This window comes from Chrysochloris asiatica, unplaced genomic scaffold (assembly GCF_000296735.1).
Source record: "Chrysochloris asiatica unplaced genomic scaffold, ChrAsi1.0 scaffold00119, whole genome shotgun sequence".
NCBI lineage: Eukaryota > Metazoa > Chordata > Mammalia > Afrosoricida > Chrysochloridae > Chrysochloris > Chrysochloris asiatica.
In genome coordinates, this window is record NW_006408637.1 from 9,515,609 (window position 1) to 9,521,803 (window position 6,195).

The following is a 6,195-nucleotide window of genomic DNA, read 5'->3' on the forward strand; positions in this document are numbered from 1 at the left end:
GAGAAAACTTAAGTAGAGAAAAGTTTAAAGTACCAAGTTGTTTTGGCGTATGTAGTCATGTAATAAATTTTGAAGTCAGGGAGTGAGAGGTTTCCAACCTTATTCTTCTTAAGCAGTGCTTTGCTTATCTTGGGCCTCTTTCCTTTCCATATAAAGTTTGTAATTGTTTTTTTCCATCCTCTTGAAGAATGTCATTGGAATAGGGATTGGGATTGCATTATATGTGTAAATTGCTTTGGGCAGTATTGACATTTTCACCATGTTAAGTCTTCCTATCCAGGAGTATGGTATATTCTTCCATTTGTGTAAGTTTCTTTTGGTTTCTTATAGTAGTGTTTTGTAGTTTTCTTTGTATAAGTCCTTTGTTTCTCTGGTTACATTTAGTCCTAGATATTTCATCTTTTGGGGGGCTATTGTAAATGATATTGGTTTCCTAATGCCTTTTCAGTGCTGTCACTTTTGGTATAGAGGAATCCAGCTGATTTTTATATATTGATCTTATATCCTGCTACTTTGCTGAATCTTCCAAGGAGGTCTAGTAGCTTTTTTACTGAGTCTTTGGGGTTTTCTAGGCTCATATCATCTGCAAATAGAGAGAGTTTTACTTCCACTTTGCCAACCCATTGTCTTCTTGCTTGCATGGTTTCTGCTGAGAGATCCAAGCTTAATCTGACTTGCTTGCCTTGCATGTAACACTTCTGTTTTCCTAGCTGCTTTCAGGAGTGTCTCCTTATCTTTGATTTTGGAGAGCTTGACTATAACATGTCTTGGTGATTTTCTTTTGGAATCTATCCTTTCTGGGGTTCGTTGAGCTTCTTGAATGTTTATCTTTTCACTTTTCAGGATGTTAGAGAAAATTTCTTTCAGCAGTTCTTTAACTATTTCCACTGTGGACTTGTGTGATTCTTCTTGTTGTGGAATGCCGATAATTCTTAAGTTATTCCTCTTCATGTTGTCCAACATGAATCTTAGACAGTCTTCAGATTTTTTAATCCTTTTTTCTGTTTGCTCTTTTAGCTTAGTGGTATTGAGAGATTTGTCTTCCAGCTTACTAGTTCTGCCTTCCATCTCTTCTAATCTACTCCTTTGCCCTTTCACTGTATTATTTACTTTTGATATTCTATTATTGATCATTTAAGGAGCTCTGGTAGCGTAGTGGTTATGAATCGAGCTGTGAACCTCAAGGTCAGCGGTTTGAAACTACTAGCTGCTCCGTGGGAGAAAGATGAGGCATTCTGCTCCCTTAAAGATTAACAGCCTCGGAAACCCTGTGCAGGGTCGCTATGAGTCGGAACCGACTCCACGGCACATCACAACAACAACAATTATTGATCATTTGGACCTCTTTCTGTAGGTTTTGTATTGTTTCCAATGCTGTATCTGTCTTATTTGATTGTTCCTGTAGCGTTTTCCTGACTTCTTCCTTATATTTCTCAACTCCATTGTGAAGTGTTTTGAAACATTTTATAATCTTTTTTCTGAATTCTTTCTCAGGCATTTGCAAGGCCTGCCCTCCTTCCAGAATGGAGTCCAGGTCTACCTCTATGTCACTTGTCTCAGACATTTTTTCTTGTTTCTGGACATGTGCTGATATGGTGATCTGCTTTTGCTTCTTGGACATGTTTAGTATTTATCTGTGGCCTTAATACTTGATTGTGTGTTTTGGTATTTTTTTATGCTTTCTGATTGCTTCCAGGAAGATGTGATCAGGATGTGGGCTTCCCTTTTCATTCTTCTTGCTTAACTCAGAGTAACTTTGACAGGTGTTGTCTGCCTCTCTGTTTTATGGCAGTTGGTATTGGTTCTTGCTTGGATTTTGGTGTTTTATAGAGTGTGATTGTAGCTTGACTATATGGCAGCAGTTGCTGTCTCTTCTTGGGTAATATAGGGAGATAATGAGTCCCCCAAAGGTAAAAGGTGGGGAGCATAAAACAGCAACAGCCAAAAAAAAAAGACACCAAACAACAACAACAAAAACTAGATTGGCTACTGTAGTCTATAATTTCAGAACAGGGAGAGAAGAAGAAAACAAAACAAAACAAAATCTGTAGCCTCATATGAGTATGACTTTAATGTCCTCGTTCAACTTCTTGCCTTCAAAGCCTCCTGATAAATTTCACGATGCCACTGTTGGTTGTTATGGTGTACATCAGGATTTAATTTAATTTTCAGCCTGTTTTGTTTTTAAATTCTCTTTTCCTCTCCACCACCCTTGTTCTGGTCTTTTTGCTATTAAAAAAACAGTTCAGGGTCGGCTCTTAGGCTGAGAGTATCTGTGTGCATGCATGACAGAAGAATCCACCAGCGGTGGGGGTGGGGAGTATCCACTCACTCAGGCTCCCCTTCTAGTCACCATAATGAAGGTATGCAAACAGTGGGGAGCCAATGAACAGATACCAAAAAGAAAAAATCAGAACCAAGCAAAACCAACAAAATGTATTGTCTACCTTTGCTCCAAGGTTCCTGCAGCATTAGTCCTCGGCGGATCTGTTCCCCTACTTGATCTTGCCATTTGGTCTGACCCAAGTTGTCAGGTCTGGGCCGCCAAGCCTGGCAGATTAAAACATATGCAATTTATTACTTCCACTACACGTTCCCTAGCTATAAGCCTTAAAACTTTTTAAATATTCCTGCCTATTTGATTCAGAGTTTTGGAGCTCTTCCCTAAACCCTCTTCACCTGGTATTCTGTGATATTGCTGACAAGGAACTTCACTGCACCTCTACCCTATCCGCCATCAAGCCCCACCTTTCCCTCCTTATCTTTTAATTCCATTTTCCATAAACTTTTTGAAGCCCTCTCATATATATAAGGAGCCCTGGTGTGGCACTGTGGGTTAATGCACCAAACTGAAAAGCCATTTGAACTTCAAGTTTGGTGGTTCAAGCTTACCAGCTACTCCTCAGAAACGCTATATATGGTCACTATGGGTCAGAAATGACTGGATAGCATTTAACAACAACAACATATATAATTCCCTTCATAGGCAGCACATTAGTTTTATGAGAAATTGTATTAAAAGTAACCTTCCCAGGAATGTCTTGATTGAACAATTCAGATTAGGTATCAACCCAAAGACCCTCCTACTGAAATCCTTGAGCTGGGCAATAGCTCAGATCTTATCAGTCAAATTCTAGAGAATTCTCAAGGAATTGAAAACCTGTCCACTGAACTTGAAGGAGACTCTGATAAGTCTCATAGATCAGCCAATGAGCTGCCCGAGCCCCTTCATGCTTCTACCTGATGGGAGCTTTGTTAAGAAGATAGTAATGCGTGGCCAAGGTTTGGATAAACCAAAGCAAGGCTCTCACTCCTGGGTACTGGTTTGGGGGGATCCTTTTGGGTCAGGACTGCCAGAGTGCTAGACAGAGCTAACTTTGGGGATAGAGGGAGGAAACCTGGAGAGAACTTTTAGAAAAAATGTTTGGAGAGTCCATGTGTCAAGGTGAGGAAGAAGAGTTTCAGCTACCTGGGCACTCTGGACGTCCTGTCAGACTCACACTGGCCTCATTCCCTCAGGGCTAGGAGCTGGAGGCCAGCAAGAAGGACATTCTGTCCAGGGAAGAATGCACTTAGGGTACACAGTTGTTCTGAGCTGGGAACCCTGAAGGGGCTGCTCATGCTATGGAGGGGCGTTTCGGCTGCTGCTGACTTTATCTCCACCTGGCTCACCAGAACAAACTGCCCTGCATGCCAATCTGGCTGCCTGCCAGCTGCTGTTAGGGCAACCTCTGTTGGCAGCCCAGGGCTGTGTCAGGGCACTGGAGCAAGAGACTGGCTGTTTAAAGGCCTTATACCAAAGGGGAATTGGCCGAGCTGCCCTTGGGGACCTGGAAAAGGCAGCTAATGATCTCAAGAAGGTGCTGGCGGCAGACCCAAAGAATAGGGCAGCTCAAGAGGAGCTGGAGAAGGTGGTCATTCAGGGGAAGAACCAAGATGCTAAGTTGGCTCATGGTCTACATAAGATGTTTGACTGATTGAAGATTCAACCTTAAAAGAGAGAGAGAGAAAAAAAAAAAAAAAAACATGGAAAGGTTTACCTAAGGCTTACCTATACAAATTGATGGAATCCTACCAGATAATATACTGGACTGCAGGTCAGTTTGAGCCACAAGGTCAACAGTTCAAACCCACCAGCTGCTCCTCCTTGGAAACCCTATACAGGATCACTATGAGTCAGAACTGACTCAACAGCACTTAACAACAACATACAAATTAATATGCTTTAAAGGCAGAACAAAATGATTTCAGAAACAGTGATAATTTCAACACTTATTTATTTATTAAGGGAAAACTGTTAGTCTACTGAAATTGTGGTTGTTAAGTGTCGTTGAGTTGGTTCTGAGTGATAGTGACCCTGGTTAGTGTTTCTGAGGAACAGCTGGTGGGTTTGAACTGCCAACCTTCAGTGCCACACCCAAAGTCTTAGAAGCATGTAAAATCAAAATAATGAATGAAAATGAAAACAGCAATATATTGGTAGTCTGTATGGAAAATTCTTAACAGATAATAAACCCAAGTTGCCAGTGTAAAGCAACCTCAAAAACAACACAGATGTGCACTAAGTCCAATGACTTCAAAGTTACAGAACGTGGGGAAACTGTCCTCTGCTTCTGCCCACAAAGCAGTTCAGCTTCAATTCAAATGAATACTTCATTTCTTTAATCTGTAACAAATGTAACTAAGCTTTAACGTCTTCCAGTTCAGCTGCATACAGACTGGTGAGGACAGTGAGTTTCAGTCTATTCCAGTGAGATTCAAATAAATTCTTCTATTGATGTCTTCTCTAGTATGTACTTTCGGGTGAAACCAGGCAGGCCTGGATATGAAAATCCTCTCTCACCTATGAAAAACACTAAGCCATTTTTGCAAGAAAATCCAAAGATCAGGTAGCCTAAGATAGGAAACCAACTGAACCATCAAAGCAGAAGAAAAAACAGTCAATGATAAATAATGAGTAAGATAATACACAATGTACCCCTCTGTTGGAGTTCTATTTTAAATGTGCTAAATGTTCTTCCCAAGGACAAACTGTCCTTTCCTCGTTACACACACCAATAGTCATGAGTCAGATCTTCAGAAACAGAAGTGGAGCCAAAGATAAAATGGAGTCTGAGTCAAACCTTGTGTCAGCCATTTTAATTTGACTAAGTATTCTAAGTTTTGGGATTGCCCTTACATCTTTTCTCCTTCTCTGGTCATACATTTTCATAGAAATTCTTTGATCATCATCATAAGAGTGTCTGTTTACACTCTGTTTCTGTGGTTTCAAATTAGGGAAACTGCAGGACAAGGCCATATTGGAAGGGCTATTTGGTTTCCTGCAAAAAAATGATTCAAGGTGAAGTTGATATCTCTAAGGACCTACTTTCAAGATAAGTAATTTTCTGCATAATAAGGGGGTGATAAGGAGCTCTGGTAGCATAGTGGTTATGAATAGGGCTGTGAACCACAAGGTCAGCAGTTCGAAACTACCAGAATTTTGAAAGACCAATGACTTATTCATTGCAAATACCATTTTTAAACAACATAAACAGCAACTTTACACATGGTCCTCACCAAATGGAATATACAAGAATCAAACTGACTACATCAGTGGGAAGAGATAATGGAGAAGCTCAGTATCATCAGTCAAAACAAGATCAAGGGCTGACTGAGGAACAGACCATAAATTGTTCATATGAAATTCAGTCCATGAGAGCCAAAATATAACCTTGGGTACATCCCACCTCAATTTAAAGACCATCTCAAGAACAGATTGGATGCACTGGAGTTGTGAGCAGAGGAGTTGTGGGATGACATCAAGAACATCTTCCGTGAAGAAAACGAAAGGTCATTAAAAAGACAGGAAATAGATTAAAAGACCAAAATCTGTCAGAAGAAATGCTGAAACTTGCTCTTGAATGTAGAGAAACAAAAGTGACTAGAAGAAATGATGGAGTAAAAGAGCTAAACAGAAAATTTCAAAGGGTAGCTCAAGAAGACAAGGCAAAATATTAAAATGAAATGTGCAAAGATATGGAGTTAGAAAAACAAAAACCCATGCTCAGCATTTCTCAAACTGAAAGAACTGAAGAAAAAATTCAGGTCTTGGGTTACAATGTTTCAAGATTCTACAAGCTCCTGGTGTGTCATTGTGGTGTAATGTGCTGGACTGCAAAGTCAGTTTGAACCACAAGGTCAGCAGTTCAAGCT

The 6,195-nt window shown here is 40.3% G+C and overlaps 1 pseudogene; it reads left to right on the forward strand.

Annotated features, from left to right (window-relative positions):
- The first annotated feature begins 2,357 nt into the window (after nt 1–2,357).
- On the forward strand, nt 2,358–3,977 carry LOC102818661 (annotated as a pseudogene).
- Nucleotides 3,978–6,195: the final 2,218 nt, after the last annotated feature.